The sequence below is a fragment of the Caretta caretta genome, chromosome 25 (assembly GCF_965140235.1).
Source record: "Caretta caretta isolate rCarCar2 chromosome 25, rCarCar1.hap1, whole genome shotgun sequence".
NCBI classification, from domain to species: domain Eukaryota; kingdom Metazoa; phylum Chordata; order Testudines; family Cheloniidae; genus Caretta; species Caretta caretta.
Window position 1 is genome coordinate 5798468 of NC_134230.1, and position 20071 is coordinate 5818538.

Sequence of the window (20071 nt, forward strand, 5' to 3'; positions counted from 1 at the left end):
TCTGGGCCCTGGTCCAAGACTGGTGCTCCTGGTTCTACTGCAACACAGATAATACATATGCCTCCAGTGGGTGTGATGATTATGCCACTTTCCTCTGGGTGGGGTGAGGTGTGGAATTGGAGATGAAAGTTCTGATATCTGCATGAGAAGATCCTTCTGCTGCATGGGTGAGCCAGGTAGCATGCAGAAGCTTATATCACCATGGATTATAAACTCTCTGGGGCAGGGACAATCTGTCACTGTATGTCTGTACAGCATCTGGCACAATAGGGTCCTGACCTTTGTTGGGACTTTTAAGTGCTACCATATTACAAATAATAAACTGAAACATGATTTTGTTCTACAGACGGGTCTGGGCAGTTTCAGATGCTCTTAAGAAAAGCTGAATGACTGTCACAGCAATGAGTTCTCTGGCAAAAAAACGTGGCCTATATTTTCAAAATTGACTAGCGATTATGGGTGCTTCAGTGTTGGGGGGGGCATCCAAAATCACTACTCACTTCTATCAATATAGGCATCTGACTCTTATGGTTTTGTTATAAAAAGTGCTGACCCTTGTTACCCCATCCAGCTTACTGCTGGGCAAGATGCCTCTATTAGTCTACAGCTTTCACCCAGTATCGTCTGAGGTAGTGCATAGGATTTTTAATAGTTTTTACTCATAAAGATTATGAAAGTGGTTTAAACTACATTTTTTGTAAAATATTAATCATGTTTATTACAGTAGTGCCTACGGACCAACCAAGAATGGCTCCCATTGTGCAAGGCACAGTACCAACAAGGCAATAGACAGTTTCTACCCTGAAGACGTGACAATCTAAATAGACCAGAGAGAGACAGGGTGGGGACCAGCAGAGGGACCAACATGAGGGCATCAAATGGCATGTTAGTTCCACATTTTACGGGGGATGGATTTAGTTAGGAAGGGATCAGCTAAATGGGAAGGGAAGAGAGATGAGCGGGGGTAGGGGAGGAGAGGGTAAGAGGAGCAGGGGTGGAGTGAAGCTGAGGTGAAGGGACTGTGAGGGAGGGGAAGGCTCGGAGCAAACAGCCTGTCAGCACAGGGCAGTAGAAAGTTCTTTACCGCCCAAATGTCCCTGCTATGGCAGCTCCCATGCAGCAGAAGGATCTTCTCATGCAGATATCAGAACTTTCATCTCCAATTCCACACCTCACCCCACCCAGAGGAAAGTGGCATAATCATCACACCCACTGGAGGCATATGTATTATCTGTGTTGCAGTAGAACCAGGAGCACCAGTCTTGGACCAGGGCCCAGAGTGCTAAGCTCTGTACAAACACAGAAGGATGTGGATAAATTGGAGAGAGTCCAGCGAAGGGCAACAAAAATGATTAGGGGTCTAGAACACATGACTTATGAGGAGAGGCTGAGGGAGCTGGGATTGTTTAGCCTGCAGAAGAGAAGAATGAGGGGGGATTTGATAGCTGCTTTCAACTACCTGAAAGGGGGTTCCAAAGAGGATGGCTCTAGACTGTTCTCAATGGTAGCAGATGACAGAACGAGGAGTAATGGTCTCAAGTTGCAGTGGGGGAGGTTTAGATTGGATATTAGGAAAAACTTTTTCACTAAGAGGGTGGTGAAACACTGGAATGCGTTACCTAGGGAGGTGGTAGAATCTCCTTCCTTAGAGGTTTTTAAGGTCAGGCTTGACAAAGCCCTGGCTGGGATGATTTAACTGGGAATTGGTCCTGCTTCGAGCAGGGGGTTGGACTAGATGACCTTCTGGGGTCCCTTCCAACCCTGATATTCTATGATTCCTGCTCCTTCCTGATGGAGCCTCTGGCTGGTTGGTTTCTCTCTGCAGTTTTTCCCCCAACTAAGGACCACCTAGGTCCTAGTGCCTCCAGAGTATGACAGGTTTCAGAGTAGCAGCCGTGTTAGTCTGTATTCGCAAAAAGAAAAGGAGTACTTGTGGCACCTTAGAGACTAACAAATTTATTTGAGCATAAGCTTTTGTGAGCTACAGCCCACTTCATTGGATGCTTATGCTCAAATAAATTTGTTAGTCTCTAAGGTGCCACAAGTCCTCCTTTTCATTCAGAGTATGACAGTCTCCCCTGTACAGTTGTGGGTCAGAGGAAGAGTGATCCTGTGTAGGCTCCATTTTGCCCTCCTCTCCTCTCTCCACCCCAGTGCAACAGTCCCTGGTTTGGTTGCTTCTGTAGCTGCTCCTATTGACTGGAGTCTCATGAATAAATGACTTTCTTCAGAATTTTCCACGGACAACAATATAAAATTAAAATACGGTTGAGCTATGCCTTCCCCATTTTTCACTCACACATGACTCTATTTTTCCTGTAACAAAACAGTGACACTTCCCATTTTTTTTTTGTCCTGGGCAAACAAGCAGCTTTGTTCATAATTGGTATTTTAACTTTTGCAACACATGGACCATTTTCACACATGGAAAAGGCCGTGTGTGAGACAAATTTCAGGTGCAAATATGGCTGTCATAGTCCAACAATTGTTATGACTTTTGGACAGTAGGAAGAACAACATTTTTTTAATATAATGTCTCAAAATGACAAAGAAATTTCCAAAAACATTTTAATTTGGGGAAGATTCCAAGCATGGAAAAACTTGACCCAAAAGCTGAGAGTTTCAGAAAGCTAGAATGATCAGATACAGGTAATGGGGCTATATGGGAAATTGTCTTGCATTTTGACCTCTAACACTTGCTACCTGTGGCTGTTCAGAATTCTGAACTTTTTATTCACTTTTTAAGGGAAACTATTCATTTTTTAAAAAAAGAACAAACTTTCAGCAATTTGACAGGTAAATTAAAATTATTTTAGACCCCCCCCCCAACTTGCTGCCCCCAAACTTTTCCCTTATCTCTGTTGTTCCCTCCGTGCAAATCAGCAAGTCTTTTATCCCCAGAATACATGGCATTTCCAGTTAATCAAATATATTACAAATAGAACAGGGAGAGAGAGAATGAGATTTCCAATTGTGATTATAATGTTGGAGAGGAGAGGCTTGGCTTCCTGGCCAATAGGGAGGGAACGTGTGTGAGAGAGGGGAAAATAAGTCAAAATGTAATAGTCTCAAAAGCCCATTTGCCTCTGTGACATAGGACCCTAAATCTCATTGTAAGTAAATGAGGACAGTTAACAATAGAACTGCATGTACGTTTTAGAGCTCTCCAGTTGCTGGGCAAGTGAAGCTAAGCGTGTGTGTTTGGTGGAAAATGGTTTCAAAATACATTCAGTGCAGAAAGACTTGTATATTCAAAATTAATCGTATAGTTATTTTTTGTACTGTAATTATGTAAATTGCATTCAGATTAATAATAGTAGGCAGCAGTTTAGGAAATCACATACTAGATGGCAGTGGTTCTCAACCTATTTACCATTGTGGCCACGAGCTGCAGTTTCAGAACCACTCCTATATGGCTACTGAGAAATAACCATGCGTCAATTATGTAAATGGCACGCCCACAGCCAATAGGAGTGCAGGAACTTGTATAAATGAGAGCTGTAGTTCTACATTAGCAAGTGTCCAGGACACCTTTGTTGTGGATGAGGATTCCAGTTCAGTTCATTTTATAGTTTGTCTCCAAGTGAACCTTACTATTCATCTCCAAAGTTGGTGTTCTCTAATTGATCACTAAGGGAGCAGGCGGCTGTCTGTCTCTATTTTCAGTTGCTTTCTTGTAAAGTTTGGCTGAATTTGGTTCCAGTTTACCTGGGAACCCTCTCCTAATGCTGTAGTTCTTCATTCCAGGTGTTGGTGATTACCATATAATATGCTACTATAGTAAAGAAAGAGCAGAGAACTCTCCTCAATTATGATGTTGTAGCAGATGGCCCTTCTGAGACATTATCAGAATTAAACATGCGTCTAACTTTGGCACTTCCATCAGGCATGGTCTAATCTCTTTCAAATATAAGTCATAATGATAACTCACCCATTTAGTCAGATCATCAGTTTTCTTTTCAATTAGGTGTTGATCTTCCAGTGTTAGAAGTTTGAAACTCATCTTGTCTAGGGACCGAATGGCTAGGCAGCAGTTCTACAGAAAAAGACCTAGGGGTTACAGTGGACGAGAAGCTGGATATAAGTCAACAGTTTGCCCAATGGCATTTTGGGCTGTATAAGTAGGGGCATTGCCAGCAGATCAAGGGATGTGATCGTTCCCCTCTATTTGACATTGGTGAGGCCTCATCTGGAGTACTGTGTCCAATTTTGGACCCCACACTACAAGAAGGATGTGGAAAAATTGGAAAGAGTCCAGTGGAGGACAACAAAAATGATTAGGAGACTGGAACACATGACTTATGAGGAGAGGCTGAGGGAGCTGGGATTGTTTAGTGGAAGAGAAGAATGAGGGGGGATTTGATAGCTGCTTTCAACTACCTGAAAGGGGGTTCCAAAGAGGGTGGATCTAGACTGTTCTCAGTGGAAGCAGATGACAGAACGAGGAGTAAGGTCTCAAGTTGCAGTGGGGGAGGTTTAGGTTGGATATTAGGGAAAACTTTCTCACTAGGAGGGTGGTGAAACACTGGAATGCGTTACCTAGGGAGGTGGTGGAATCTCCTTCCTTTGAAGTTTTTAAGATCAGGCTTGACAAAGCCCTGGCTGGGATGATTTAGTTGGGGATTGGCCCTGCTTTGAGCAGGGGGTTGGACTAGATGACCTCCTGAGGTCCCTTCCAACCCTGATATTCTATTATTCTATGATTGTCATATACCGAAAAAATCACTTGTTTACTTGGTCTCTGACACGTAGGGAGTCCTTACAGCATAGAAACATTTTTCCTTATTTCCTCATCTTACTGATAGAAACCACCACAGGGATGAATGTTAGGGCAGTGTGAATCCTGCAGGGTTTGGTTCATAAACTCATTCCAGTTTTCATAGGGACTGGAAGCGAACCAGCCCTTAGAAGTTTTCTTGGAAGCTAGAGTTCAGACTTCAAGGAGAAACTCACCAATTTCCTTCTCCCTGGCTCACCCCCCTTCTCTGGCACTTTGCCTTTGGGCCTTCATCTTCAGGCTTGGCCCAGGCCTCCCTGGGCAGGCAGATTCTCTGGTTTCTCAGGTGAACTGACTTCATACCATGTTCAGACATCTCAGACACAAAGCTTATTTTTGAGTTTTGATGCAAATATTTAATCCATTTCTAATGAATATTCTGTGGCTTCTGTGAGTGCACAGCAGCAGCAAACTACATATCCCATGATCCCTAGCAGTGCATTAAGGAGATTGTATGATAGAAAGAGGAAGTTGAGGGGGAGTTAGGCCTGGCCTACACTAGAAAGTTCTACTGTCAAAACTTGCAATCTACTGGCACAGCCTGGCTTAATTTTGTGTCCTACTATAAATTCCTCCACCTTCTCAGCATAGTTATGTTGCTAGGTGAAGGGGAATAAGCCCTCTGCTGGTATAGATCTGTTGGCATAGGTACAACTAGAGAAGAACATCCATACTGGGTCAGACCAATGGTCCGTCTAGCCCAATATCTTGTCTTCCACCAGTGGCCAATGCCAGGTGTTTCAGAGGGAATGAACAGAACTGTCAATCAAGTGATCCATCCCCTGTCATCAACTCCCAGTTTCTAGGAAACAGAGGCTGGGACATTCGGAGCCTGGTGTTGCATTCCTGACCATCCTGGCTAATTGCCATTGATGGACCTATCCTCCATGAGCTTATCTAGTTCTTTTTGGAACCCTGTTATAGTTTTGGCCTTCAAAGATCCCCGGCAATGAGTTTCCACAGGCTGAATGTGCATTGTGTGAAGAAGTACTTCCTTTTGTTTATTTTAAACCTGCTGCCTTTTAATTTCATTGTGTGACCCCTAGTTCTTGTGTTATGTGAAGGAGTAAATAACATTTCCTTATTAACTTTCTCCACACCTGTTGTGATTTTATAGGTCTCTATTATATCCCCTCGGCCTGGTCTACACTAGGGGGGATCGATATAAGTTACGCAACTTCAGCTACGTGAATAACATAGCTGAAGTCGAAGTACTTAGATCTACTTACCGCAGTGTCTTCACTGCGATAGGTAGATTGCTGATGCTCCCCGGGGACTCCGCCTACGCTTCTCGCTCAGGTGGAGTACCGGAGTCGACGGGAGAGTGCTCAGCTGTCGATTTATTGCATCTTCAAACAGTGGGGTGGGAGGAGGTATTGTTTCATATTCTCTGTGTGTATATAAAGTCTGCTGCAGTTTCCACGGTATACATCTGATGAAGTGAGCTATAGCTCACGAAAGCTCATGCTCAAATAAATTGGTTAGTCTCTAAGGTGCCACCAGTACTCCTTTTCTTTTTGCGAATACAGACTAACACGGCTGTTCCTCTGAAACCTGCATCTTCACTAGATGCGATAAATCGACCCCCGCTGAATTGATCGCTCCGGAGGTAAATGTAGACATGCCCTGAGTCATCTCTTTTCCAAGCTGAACAGTCCCAAACTTTTTAATCTCGCCTCATACAGAAGCTGGTCCATGTTAAGGGGCTTATTCCTTCACCCACTTACTTCCCTGGTCCTTCTCGTATGAACAGAGAGCAACAATACCCGAAGTCCAAAGGTGCAAACAATTCGATGTTTATTGGGGTGAACTTCCAGCAAGCATGATTCCAGTTTCCTTCCTTAGTATCCTCCTTCCCAGCTCTGACACCACAGAGCCTTACGCCTGTGTCCCTGTTCCCATTCCTACCCTTAGCCAAACATGATTCCAACTTCCTTACTCCCATTCCCTGTTCCCATTTCCCCCTTTAGCAAAACATGATTCCAATTTTCTTACCCCCATTCCCTGTTCCCATCTCCCTTACCCCCATCCCCACCCACTCACTTCCTCATTGACTACAGATTATATAGTAAAACTTGAGTTCTGCTTAGCTATACCTTAACCAATCATTTTCCTGAAATTTAACTAACCAATCCTAACATATTGTAACATGATTATGTAACCAATTATATCCCACCACCTTAATTAGTTTACACCCAGCAAAATTAATTATACAGCAGACAGGAACAATCACAGAACCAGACAGAGATTATACAGACAAACAATAGCAAAGTGGGAACTACAATGACAAGACAACACAGAAGTGAGGATTTCACATCCCAGCTATTGATAAGTGAGTTCTTGCCAGACAGGATGCTATCAAACTAAGTTTCCTTTTACATTTTCTAGGCACTTCCCTTTCTCTGGAGGTGATAGGAATACAATCCTGTCCTGATAGTGCCTAACAGCCCAATAGCACCTTATTTCAATGTGACTAGTTTGAAATGTGAGGATGTGACCGTTCGCTTCCCAGCTTATGGCTGCCTCTGCTGCTTAGCCAAAGGCCTGAGCCTAAGCACAGGGCCACAAACTATCACAGTAAGAGAAGGCCCTTACACAGGCAGACAGTGGTTTTGATTCTTTCTTTTATACCTCTGGAACTAGCCAAGTGATAAGAATACACCTAAATTCTTAAAGTACAGGCCTTTGCAGACAGGCCTGAATATCTATATCCTAACAGTCCATACCCCTAATAATGTTTGTTGCCCTTCTCTGTACCTTTTCCAATTCTAATATATCTTTTTTGAGATGTGGTGACCAGATCTGCACTCAGTATTCAAGATGTGGGCATACCATGGATTTATATGGAGGCGTTATGATATTTTCTGTCTTCTTATCTGTCCCTTTGCTAATGGTTCCTAACATTCTGTATATCTAGCTAGGAACAGTAATAGTTGAATGTGTGTTGCTATGTTGGGAAAGTATAAACATATTAACTACAGGTGTGTGAACGTGATTGGACAACTGAACAGTACTCTGCTCATGTTTTATGAAGATGAAGGCCTATCAGCATCTAAATAGCAAAGAGAAGACAATAGGTCTGGTTCACTTAAAATACTTAGTTAACTGTAACTGGTTTGAAATTATTATGGAACCATAGTAATGTCTGCATAGTTCTTCTAGCGAGACAGTTTCCATTTGGTGCAGTTTTAATTAGTAAATGTAAGTATTTATCAATTTGGACTGCACCCCAAAAAACTGATCCAGGGAGAGGGTTGTGCTATAGCCACCAATATAAATATAAGGTGATTTCAAGAAAATCTCTTCCCTCTATGGAATAAGCGTACACTGTGTGAATACCCAGTAGGCTCCAAACTGAAGAGCAAAAGAAAGTGCTGTGTGTAAATATGCACTACAAGCTCTGTGACAGTGCAGTGGTAAAATACACTGCAACCTGCAGGCAGCTGCTTTCCAGAAACAAAGACAATTGAAATCAAGTAAATGAAATAGACTGAAATAAAGTAATTTAGAAAAAATCTCTAAATGTAGTTTTCAAACTGTTTGGTAACAAAATGTATTGATTATAAATGATCAATATTGCCCATAAAAACTGAAATACAATGCAAATAAAATCCTGCCAAGCCTTGAGCTTGACAAGTTAGTTTTTCTAATCTTTTTAAGAGTGTACTCTTTTTGGAAGACTGTCTTCATCTGTGTTTGGAAAACAAGCTCATTTGAAGCCTGACCAGAATTTAAATAAACCAAGTCTTCAAACATTCTCTGGAACATATCTCTACAGTGGCCTCTCTAGGAACTACAGGTTGTAGTCATCTGTCCCCACTGCAAGATAGGCAGGCCTAATTTTATTACTATTGAACACTAACACTGTGGCAGCTCTTAGAAGCCAGCCAGGCCAGATTGCTAGGCAATATACAAACACCTAGAAAGTGACAGTTCCTGCCCTAAAGTGCTTGCTATCTCTTCAGAAGGTCATGAAGCTGATTTTGGAGTAATTTGTTATGACTATTTGAAATTTCACTCCATGAGTGAGGCAAATAGCCCTTGCTGAAAAAATATAGTAGCGTATGGCATTAAGTCTGCCTCTGGAGCCTGCAAGGAGTGCTGGCACAGCCTCTTCCTTCGCTAAGGCTTGATAAAAAGTGTACTGAGTCAGTGGGACATTTGTTCCCTTGGCTTCAGTGAGCTTTGGATCAGCTCTATCCTTCTGTGATTTACTGCTATGAAGCAGTGCCTGAAGAAGTGAGTTAATGATGGGAATCTTAACTCTGTGAAGGTCTTGATTCTTGTGCAATTAGATTCTCAACCTTAATGTTGCATTAAATAAACACAAGCCAGGAAATCCAGAAGTGGCCTGGTGAGTGATTACCCCATGGATGTGCTCTACAGAACTTGAAAAATACTTTGAGATCCTTCAGACTGAGAGCTTGCTTTACAAATGTAAGTTATTGTCCTGAGCTTTGATCACTTGATTGATGTCATAAAGCACTATAGAACTATTATCTTCATACTGAAAGGGCTCTCCTCAATTGCACGCTCATTCCGGGTCCATACTATTCTTATGACTTACAAGTTTGAGCTAACCAGTGTCTGGAGACCTGAAAATTCCGGTGTATTTTCCTGCAGCTTCCATTTTTGTTTCACTGTAGTAATCTCCTGATGGTGATCCCTCCTTTGTGTGTGTTACTGAGTACATGTTTGTAACAACGTTTAAAAGATGTATTAAATTATTTATGTATAAATGTGTGTGGAGCCCGGCCAGCTATCTCTTCAAATGCTTTCAGAGTATGACGTGGTGGGCTAAGCCAGATGAGTCATGTTGATGAACAGTTTTTTGAAGCTATGCCCCTGAATCATTAATCACAGCCACAAAACTCTCTGCAGCAGTTTGGGACCAGTGTTTGTAGTTGGGTTGAACCAGTTCTGAAGCTTTGTGACCATAGGACTGTCTGGAAACACACACATGTGCACATGCTGGAATAAGGGGGAGGAATGAACCAAAACCACCTCCACCCCAGAATGCAAATGGCAACCGGGTGCTATAGGAATCTGCAGAAACATGGCTTTGTGAGAACCTGTCTGGATCTACCCCAGCTCCATCAGTTGCACAGGGTGGGAAGTGGTGATTCATTTCAAAACAGCCTTCCCCTCTTCAGAAACCCAAAATCACAGGGATCTGTGGAAGACTCTCCAGAATTTGACTTTCGCCAGGGTCTGATTTTATCTTCTGTAGCCTCTGTGTGTATGTATGTAGTACTCTTACTGTTACACTGCAGCAAAGAATTCAGCCCTTTCTAGTGTATTCTTGAATAAAACCATGTTAAGATGGAGTTTAAGGTTGAGAGCAGAGATTTATGAAATTACCAGTATTTTAGGGTAAAAAAAAAATCACAGTTTAGTTGTAATTATTCCAAAAAACAAGCATCAGGAAATCCAGTTATGGTTTAACTTAAAAGCAATCCAAGCATATTGAGGTAGGGAAGTGCACAATTAAGGTACTTGACTCTGCTCTATAGTGATACCATGCAGTAACTACATGATTATGATTAAGGCACTTAGTGTCTGCAGTCTCAGGTTAGATTAAACTGATTTTTGGAACCATTTGACACCACCCCACCTCCATCCCTGGTGTCAATTGTAATTTGGATTAAAAAAAGTCAAATTTCAAGTGAAGGTTCCAGTGGCAATGTTAACTTGGACATGCTGCACACAATGTATATTACAGGTTTCAGAGTAGCAGCCGTGTTAGTCTGTATTCGCAAAAAGATAAGGTGCCACTAGTACTCCTTTTCTTAATGTATTTTACGTTGCACACAGAAACGCTGTACTGCACGTATGTAACATGGGTGAGTTAATGTTACTGGAACATAAACATTTCCCGACTTTATTGTATTCAGGTGTCAAATCTTGCTCACTTTATTCACACAAATGGGACTGCTCAAGTGAGTAAGGCAAGGGGGATTTGGCTGCTAATCACCACTGTAACATTGCCTGAACATAAAGTTTGTTTCTAGTATTGATACACTAAGGTAGCAACCCCCTTTTCCACTCCCAAAATACAGAAGAACTTCATCCAGGTAAAATGGGTTGGAACCAATGCAATTTATCCCGCTTTGAAACCGGAGTAAGCTACACCAATATAAGTGCTATACTATATCGCTGCAGTGCATCTGCCATAGTGTAGATGTGCCAGATATCTCTGTTTGCGCACTGCACAGCGTGTCCACACCAATCTCCCTTCTCATGTACCTAAAGAATTCCTCATTGCTGGAAGATGCTTCCAGCTTTAGCACTTCATTTCCTGACTCTTCTAATCCTGGTTCTGGCTTTGCTTTCTGTGACTTTGAGCAGGTCACTTATCCTCTGTTCTGCAATTTCACCATTTAGGTGTAATAACTGTCTACTTCATAAGGCTCTTGTAAAGCCTAAAAGTTCCCATGCAAATATTAAGGCTAGTCAGTGATGGGAATAGAACTCAGGATGTCTTGGCTCCTTGCCCTCTGCTCCCTCCTGTGTAGGTCATGGAGCCTTCTGGTGGAGGGAACAGTAGTCTTTGAAAGATTTGCCTGGCTTGTCCAATCCATAGACCAGGGGTGACCAAACTTACTGACCCTCTGAGCCGCATACAACAAGCTTCAGAAGTTCGAGAGCCGGGGCACACCTGCCAGGGCTCAGGGCTTCAGCCCTGCTCCTGCTGAAGCCCCGAGCCCAGCAGGTGCACCGTGCAGGGCTGAAGCCCTGAAACATCTCCTCCCCCCGCCCTTCCCACTGCTCAGAAACCCCTACCTCACCACCCTGGTGCAAGGCAGAGGTCCAGAGCTCTTCCCGCCCCCTTTCTGGTAGATGGAGAATGGTGGGAGACCTGGGGGTTTCACAAGCCACACTTAAACAGTAAAAGAGCCACATGTGGCTCATGAGCCACAGTTTGGCCACCCCTGCCATAGACATTCAGTCACAGAGCTTGGCTGTTTGTAACCACTCCTCCCACTGCACCAGGTCAGTCACAAAGTGGGAACCAGATCCATTGTTCTGACTCCAGCAACTGAAGATTTATATTGGGGTGGGGATAGGGGGAGGAGTATTACTTGTGGTTTATTCACAGTGGCTCTTACTGTGTGCTGGGTGATGTACAAAGGGAAGCTCAGTCCCTGCCCCAAACAGCTTTACAATAAAATGAATAAACAAAAAGTGCTTATATGAGAACCACCTAATCTTGCTGTATGTGTGTGAGAATTCTGAAATCCTAGACGTAACTCGCACTGCTGAGCTGAATTTCTAACACACGTGGTTTAGCCCTTTTAAAATCTGAGGGAGCTCTACAAGCCAAGTCATTTTTGCTGCAGATCTGTTTAGGTGTTGAGTATGCGAAACTCCCATCTGTAACATTGTGGAGACCTTTATTCACCTTCACAGAACTCAAAGTGCTGAGGTGATCTTATTTTGTAAACTTAAAAAAAAAAATCTCTGGGCAGATATTGAGCATGGAAAATTTCAGCTGCAAAGGGCTGTTAGAGAAAGCTATGGGTGACTGAAAAGAAGGGTGTGTTTTTGAAAACAGCACTTGTCACTCACTCCTGGCTCTTGCTCCTTGGTGTTCCCATGATAGGACTGGGTTTGGGTATGATGAGCTGTGGAAATTCTTGAGGCGAGTGAGTGTGTAGAGGAGGTTGAGATTCTGAGGAAGTCAGGAAAGGGATAAACTTGGCTTTGCATGCAACTTGTTCACCTGGATTTGGAATTGGAGTGCACTGGAGATGTTATCTTTGGATTTCAGTTATTTCCCCACTAACTGTAACTGTGAAATACTAACTGCTTTACCTTCGCATTTATTGGATGGCATTCGTCAGATACATATTAAAGCAGTGACTTCACACTACACCCTGCCATGACCATGCCGAGAAAATCCCAAATAATTTGTGACAGACCACTCATTTCCTGGCAGACAGTAATGTGTGTCAATTCCCCTACAGCACTGAATAGAGGCAGAGAGGTGGGGAAGATTCTGTGCTGCATGTATTTCAGCAATATGCAGGATATGAAGAAATGCAGTGTTAAATATCCTCAGGATGTGAGGAGGGAGTAAAGGGTCTTGTGCAAATGCACAAAGGGGCATTTTTCTCCTGATTTGAAACAAAGAAAGAAATGTTTTGGCTGAGCAACTCTAACTGACCTTTCCAGTAAAAGCATATATTTTTCACCCATTTAGGTAAAATAGATTTTAAAAACTTAAGAGTGCATTTTTATTATTTTCAAAATAGCTAGTTTGATAATCATGCAAATGACATTATCTGTGATGGGATTTCCTTTTTGCTTCTTTAGACTCTGGGAGATCCTGTGTCTCTTTTTTAAAAGAAAAAAAAAAAAAAGGAGAGAGAATGTTACAAACATGTACTTCTAGTCCCAGATGCAGTCAGCCAAGAGGTAGAGGTGAGTTGAATCAAAGCCAAATAGCCAAATCCAGTTCACATTAAAGTCAATGAAAAGGCTCCTGTTGAATTCAGTGGGAACTGGTTTGGGCAGTGGGTCGGGAAGATTCCTGTGAGGATGTGGAGGAAAGGTCTCTAGATAGCTGTCCAAAAATAGTTTTGCTAAACAATTCAAATCAGAAACATTAGAAAACTGTTCATGAGTTCCCTACTGAGGGCCTTTAGTGTCTGACATTTTCCAGTAACGCTCAAATGAGATTCTTGTGGAGTGATCAGTAAACCAGAGGTGTGTGTGTTTATGGGGACAGGGGGTACAGTGAGTAAATGAATTATTTATAAATTACTCAGAATATGATTAGCACATAAGACTTTCTGTGAATTGAGGGAGCCCTTTGCTAAAGGTTGTTGCCTACCAAAGGGAAGTCAGGTAGAGATGCGGATTCGCTCCTGGATCTATTCAAAGGCAACACAGCCATTCTGAAAGATACAGTTTTCCACTATGCAGGACTCACTAAAGTCCTGCATAGTGCATAGTTGTAAATTCCTGAAAAGGAAAGTTCATCCAAACAAGTTCTTCTATTTTTAATCTTCTGAATAAGTCTTCTTAGAATCTCCTTAATAGTCGTGCTGTCATCTTTTCTCTGCATGTCCAGCCAAGCATGTAACCAGGGAACAGCCTTTCTGTTGTTTTCTTTGTCTGTTTTAGTCTGATTTAGGCCCACCTATGACTGATAAACTGTGCTGGTTCATGGTCATGGCTGACTTCCATAGTGCAGAGATTTGAAAACAAAACAATTTCACTTCAGTGTAATCGGTTATTTCAGGATCTCCCATAGGTCCAGAGCCCTCTCTGGGTATGCTAGTCAGCTGCCAAACACTGACTTGTCCCAGCAACCACCCACCCACCCCTTTGAGTAAGCTCTCATCTACACCAGCCATGCCTGACACATTCCATGCTATTCTGTGTCCTAACCTGCCAGTGCTTGGGGCAGGGTTTATTGACCGAAAGCTTATGGTTATAAGTAATTTATTTGCATGTATGGAAATTAGTTTATTAATCTGCATACAATGACACACATGGAGCAGAACAAAACTTGACAGCTATGGAGGAAACTGAAGGAGTGCAGGGGTGTGGAGATCCAGGGGTGTGTGTGGAAGGCAGACTGAAAAGGAACAGAATACGACTTAGGAGGTGCAGAGGAGGAGGGGTGACAGATGGAAAATGTGAGAGATGCAATATTGTAAAGGGAACGGGAGTGACAATGTGGGGGCAGGTAAATCTAGACTGGAGGCGGGACACTCTCAGGGAACCCGGAGTCGGATATGAGTAAAGGAGGAGACTGGGTGGGCTGGAGAGGAGGGCAGGAAGGGAATGGAGTAGTGATAAAGGAGAGATAGGGAGAGTGATAGAATGGCAGCTCCCCCTTTTCAGGGATTAGCAGAGGCGAAGGAGTGCCCTCTAAGAACCCAGAGGGGTAAGATGTTTTTGCCCATGTATGTCAACTTGAGTTTTGACCCTGAAATGTTCACACACTGAGGGGGTGGGGGGAGGAGCTGCAGCACAGGTGGACCAAACCAGAAGGCAAAACTGGAAAAAAATATGGGTGGATATGAATCATTAATTTTGGTGCCTGGATCCTTGACGGAATGATTGGGGTTGGCAGTACCTTCAGACAGCCTCTTTGCAGGCTCTCAGGAAAGGAGTTAATGTAACTCTACCAAGCATTTTATTTCTTCTAAACAGCCAGCTTGTTTTGGAATTGTTGTTCATTTTTGTCTGTCAACTTTGGATGAGCTGCTGTTTCTTCTCCAGCCAGGAAAAATCCCCCTTGGTCTGTGAGAATGATATTTAGTTAATATAATAAGCTAGTGATTGAAGTCACCGATGTTCTTCTGCACAATTTCCCATGTTATCATTGAGGCTGTTTCTAAAAGCCTTGCCTCTCTTTATTTCCACTTTTCATTTCTCATGCTGTCTTTGTGGGAAGACTGAATACCTCAGAGATGACAAGGAGCACATGAACACAGGCCACAGTTGGGCAGGTCACCATTAAATGATGATTTTGGTCAAGTGGCACCAAAAGTCTGGAAGACTGCCTTAGAATGAGTGGGGCGGACATACCCAGCGCTGCACCATCTGTTGAAAGCCAGTTTACTGTGATCATATCAGATCTCACAAGCAAAACGGGGTCAAATCAAGCTGGGCAAGTGCTTAGATGGAAGACCTCTCAGGAACCACCTAGGTGCTGCAGGAAGTGGTATTGACTAACAGATTTATTTGGGCATAAGCTTTTGTGGGTAAAAAATTTCGTGGGATGCATCTGAAGAAGTGGGTTTTTTACCCACGAAAGCTTTATGCCCAAATAAATCTGTTAATCTTTAAGGTGCCACCGGACTCCTTGTTATTTTTTGTGGATACAGACTAACACAGCTACCCCCTGATACTTGAAGTTTTGGTGATTCAGTAGGGGATCCTGTTCTCTCTAAATTTCCATCAAGTCAATGCCCAAGAAGAATGCTTGGCAGAGTGGCTGGAGGTGCTGAGTCAGACTGTAGATGAGCAGTAGAGTGAACTATTTGATTCAGTTATTTGTTTGTTGCCCTACATATGAGAGAGAGAGAGGGCATGGCTACACTTGCAGATGTGAGTTAAACCCGCCTTCGTACAGCGCAGTAGGGAAAGCTCAGCAGTCTGTCCACACTGACAGCTGCAAGCGCACTGGCGTGGCCATATTTGCAGCAGTTGCAGCGGCATTGGGAGCGGTGCATTGTGGGCAGCTATCTCACAGAGCACCTCTTCCCATTCTGGCTCCGTGGCTTGTGGGAAGGGGATGGGGAGTGAAGGGCATTCTGGGTCCTCTCCCAATGCCCCGTGATGCATCGGTTCACATCCCAGCATTCCCTTTGTTTCCGTCCACATTTGGCGCCATCTTTCAACATTTTTTGTACTGCGTGCTCTGTCTTCCCTTTTTCTCTGCGGGAATGGAGCCCAAACTGCTGAGGAATATGCTGACGAGTCTCGCCAACGCATCACTTTTGGCAGTCGAGTTATTCCTTAAGATCCAAAGTGACAGTGAGGACTCTGACAATGATATTGACTGGAGTAACACAAACGACACGAGTTTGCTTGTGGCATTCACGGACATGCTCACCACCGTGGAATGCCGCTTTTGGGCTCAGGAAACAAGCACTGAGTGGTGGGATCACATCATCATGCAAGTCTGGGATGATGAGCAGTGGCTGCAGAACTTTCGGATGAGAAAAACCACTTTCATGGGACTCTGTGAGGAGATTGAGAGCTGCCCTGACGGTGGAGAAGTAGGTGGCTATTGCAGTCTGGAAGCTGGCAACTCCAGACAGCTACCGGTCGGTTGCTAACCAGTTTGGAGTGGGGAAGCCGACTGTTGGAATCGTGTTGATGCAGGTTTGCAGGGCCATTAATCACATCCTGCTCAGAAGAACCGTGACTCCGGGTAACATGCATGGCATTGTGGCAGGCTTTGCACAAATGGGTTTCCCTAACTGCGGAGGGGTGATAGATGGGACGCATATTCCAATTCTGGCACCAACCCACCTAGCCTCCGAGTATGTTAATCGGAAGGGCTATTTCTCTATGGTTTTCCAGGCACTTGTGGATCACCGTGGGCGTTTCATTGACATTAATGCAGGCTGGCCCGGAAAGGTGCATGACGCACGCGTCTTTCGTAACACTGGCCTTTTCAGGAAGCTGCAGCTTTTCAGGAAGCTGGGACTTTTTTTTTCCAGACCAGAAGATCACCATAGGGGAAGTCGAAATGCACATTGTGATCCTTGGAGACCCTGCTTACCCTTTGATGCCGTGGCTCATGAAACCCTACATGGGGAGCCTTGACAGCAGCTAGGAGCAGTTCATCAACAGGCTGAGCCGGTGCAGAATGACTGTGGAGTGTGCTTTTGGCCGTTTAAAGGGTTGCTGGCGCTCTCTGTATGGGAAGCTGGACCTGGCTGATAACAGCATCCCCGTGCTTATATCCGCATGCTGTACCCTCCATAACATTTGTGAAGGGAAGGGTGAAAGATTCACTCAGGCATGGAACTCAGAGGTTCAACACCTGAAGGCTGAATTTGAACAGCCAGAGAGCAGGGCTATTAGAGGGGCCCAACGTGGGGCTGCAAGGATTAGGGATGCCTTGAGGGAGCAATTTGAGGCTGAAAGCCAACAGTAGCGTCTGGTGTGGTGCCCTGCACGGGAGTGAAGTGCGGTAGGAATCTGTGTTTGCTACGTATGATACGCTGACTTGTAGTGCCTGTTGGTTTCCTGGGCTACGGTTTCTTTTATGTTCTGCAATAATAAAGAATGTTTTCAAAGCCAAAAAATCCATGTATTGAAAAGAAACACAACACAACTGCTTGGGAAACACAAAGGGCAAGGGGGTGGGATGGGGTGGGGAACGGTACAATCACAGATTTGCTTATGTAATGTGTGGAGTGCTGAGCGATGCATGCTGTGCTTCAGGATGACTACACTGCACGGTGATGGGGGTTGAGTGCAGTGGGTCAGGGTCGTAGTTTTCAGGGCTGGGTGGTGAAGGTGTTGGAGGCAGCGGGTGGTGGCAAGAACCTGGATGTTGGGGAAAGTGGTTCGGAGGTGACATGGGAGCACAAGGGAAAGAGTTTGGGGACAAGGGCTGCGGGGGCAGAGGAGGCGGGTACAGTAGTGCTCCGCCTGCATGGCTACGAGCGCCTGGATCAAGTCCGCTTGGCACTTCATGATGCTTGTCAGCCACTCTGTGCTTTGGTGCCAGTGATCCGCATTCTGCTGGCGGACCCTCCTTTCACTCTCCCGCCACTCCTGCACTTTTTTATTTTCATTAGTTGAATGCTGTGTGATTTTATGCAGCATGTCCTCTTTGGTTCTACTTGGCCTCTTCCTGATTCTTTGCAGCCTCTTGGCCATTGATAACACGGACGGCTGAGATCTCAAGGTTGCATCTGTAAAGGCAAAATGCAACACTTAACAGAGGCAGCATTGTTCACACCAGACAGAGCAATGATTCCCCTGTACTCAAGGGCAAGCACAGTCTACGTAATAGCATAATTTGCCCGTCCCAAAGTGAGCGCACATAACCCACAGGAGCCCCAAAATGGTGAGTAAGCACAGGGTCAAGAGTGACTGATAGTTTCACGGCTGTAATGCCCTCTGGGTTTCATAGAATCATAGACTTTAAGGTCAGAAGGGACCATTATGATCATCTAGTCTGACCTCCTGCACAATGCAGGCCATGGAATCTCACCCACCAACTCCTGTAACAAACCCCTAACTTATGTCTGAGCTACTGAAGTCCTCAACTCGTGGTTTAAAGACTTCAAGGTGCAGAGAATCCTCCAGCAAGTGACCTGTGCCCCAGGCTGCAGAGGAAGGCGAAAAACCCCCAGGGCCTCGTCCAATCTGCCCTGGGGGAAAATTCCTTCCCGACCACAAATATGGCGATAAGCTAAACCCTGAGCATGTGCCTTGGGGAAAGCCAGCAGCCGCAGGGGGCCCCTATACTGAACACTGTCCCCTCATTTTCCACAGTAGTTCGTCCTGAAAGAGATCTTGCTGCTGAGGGTGACCTGGGAAGCAAGGGAGGGTTTTCTGTTATAATGCGGCTTCTGCCCTGGCCCATATGCAGCTTGCCTGTGTGCAGCAATGGTCCCCTTGCCCCTCACGGCACAGTGGCACGGACAAGTTAGCCTGACTGGGACAAGGACCACAGTGGCTCTCCCGAAAAACCTGCGCAAGCACATCGCCCAAGTTGTGGCTGAGACCTTTGAAGAAATCACTGAGGCCGATTACCACTATGTGAGAGAGCACATCAACGCCCTATTCCGCATCTAGGCATGCATGCAGCCCTAACCCTCCTCGCCCCAAGAGCCCGCACCGAATAACTTCCTTCCCAAAACAAAAGCCGCTTACTGGGAACCTCCTCTAGTGTTTGTCCTTCCCCAAGCACCGGCCGCCGCGACTGGCTACCCTCTTCCTGGCTTGAGAACAGCTCCTGGTTGCATGCATCTAGGGGTGCTGGGGTGTCTTCCTCCGCCAGAGCACTCTCGCTCCCGCTTTGCTGCTGCTGCTGCTCCTCCTCCTCCTGCCTTGTTGCATTGGCCTCTTAGGTGTCCATGGTGGTACTCGGCGTGGAGGTGGGGTCGCCCCCAAGTATCGCATCCAGCTCTTTGTAAAAACAGCAGGTCACAGGGGCAGCACCAGAGCAGCGGTTTGCCTGTCGGGCTTTGCAGTAGGCATTCCGCAGCTCCTGCAGTGCGTCCTGGTCATGGCCCCTTTCCAGCATGGCCCTTGATATCTACCCGAAGGTATCGTAATTTCTGTGGCTGGAGCGCAGCTGGGACTGGACAGCTTCCTCCCCACAAACCCTGATGAGGTCCAGCACCTCGCCGTTGCTCCATAGTGGGGTTCGCCTGGCCCGTGGAGGCATGGTCACCTGGGAAGATGCGCTGAGAGCACTCCACGCCTGGCTGAGCAAACAGGAAGGGGATTTTCAAAATCCCCAGAGAATTTAAAGGGTGGGTCTGATGGTTGGTCACCTGAGGGCAGGGCAGTAGAGCTCAAAGTGATGACCAGCGTGGCTAGATCAGTCATTGTGGGACACTTCTGGAGGCCGATCACAGCGCACTATAGGACCAGGGCGTCCACACTGGTGCCGCAGCGCTCTAGTGGGGGCGCAGCAAACGTTATTCCACTCGCTGAGGTGGAGTACCAGCAGCACTGTAGCTGCGGAGACAGGGCGCTCTACATGCCTTGCCAGTGTGGACGGGTAGTGATATAGCGCGCCTGGGGCTCCTTTAATGCGCTGTAACTCGCAAGTGTAGCCAAGCCCAAAGAAGCTATGTT

The 20071-nt window shown here is 45.1% G+C and overlaps 1 protein-coding gene across 3 annotated transcripts in view; it reads left to right on the top strand.

Annotated features, from left to right (window-relative positions):
• Positions 1–20071, top strand: part of MARCHF2 (membrane associated ring-CH-type finger 2) — a 118453-nt gene that overhangs the window by 13940 nt on the left and 84442 nt on the right. Inside the window, exon 2 of one of the 3 annotated variants that reach the window (XM_048831157.2) lies at positions 13094–13201. The exons of the other annotated variants lie outside the window; for them this stretch is intronic. The gene's annotated coding sequence lies outside the window, so the exon portion shown is untranslated. The remainder of the gene's footprint in view (positions 1–13093; positions 13202–20071) is intronic. 3 annotated transcript variants of the gene reach the window in all.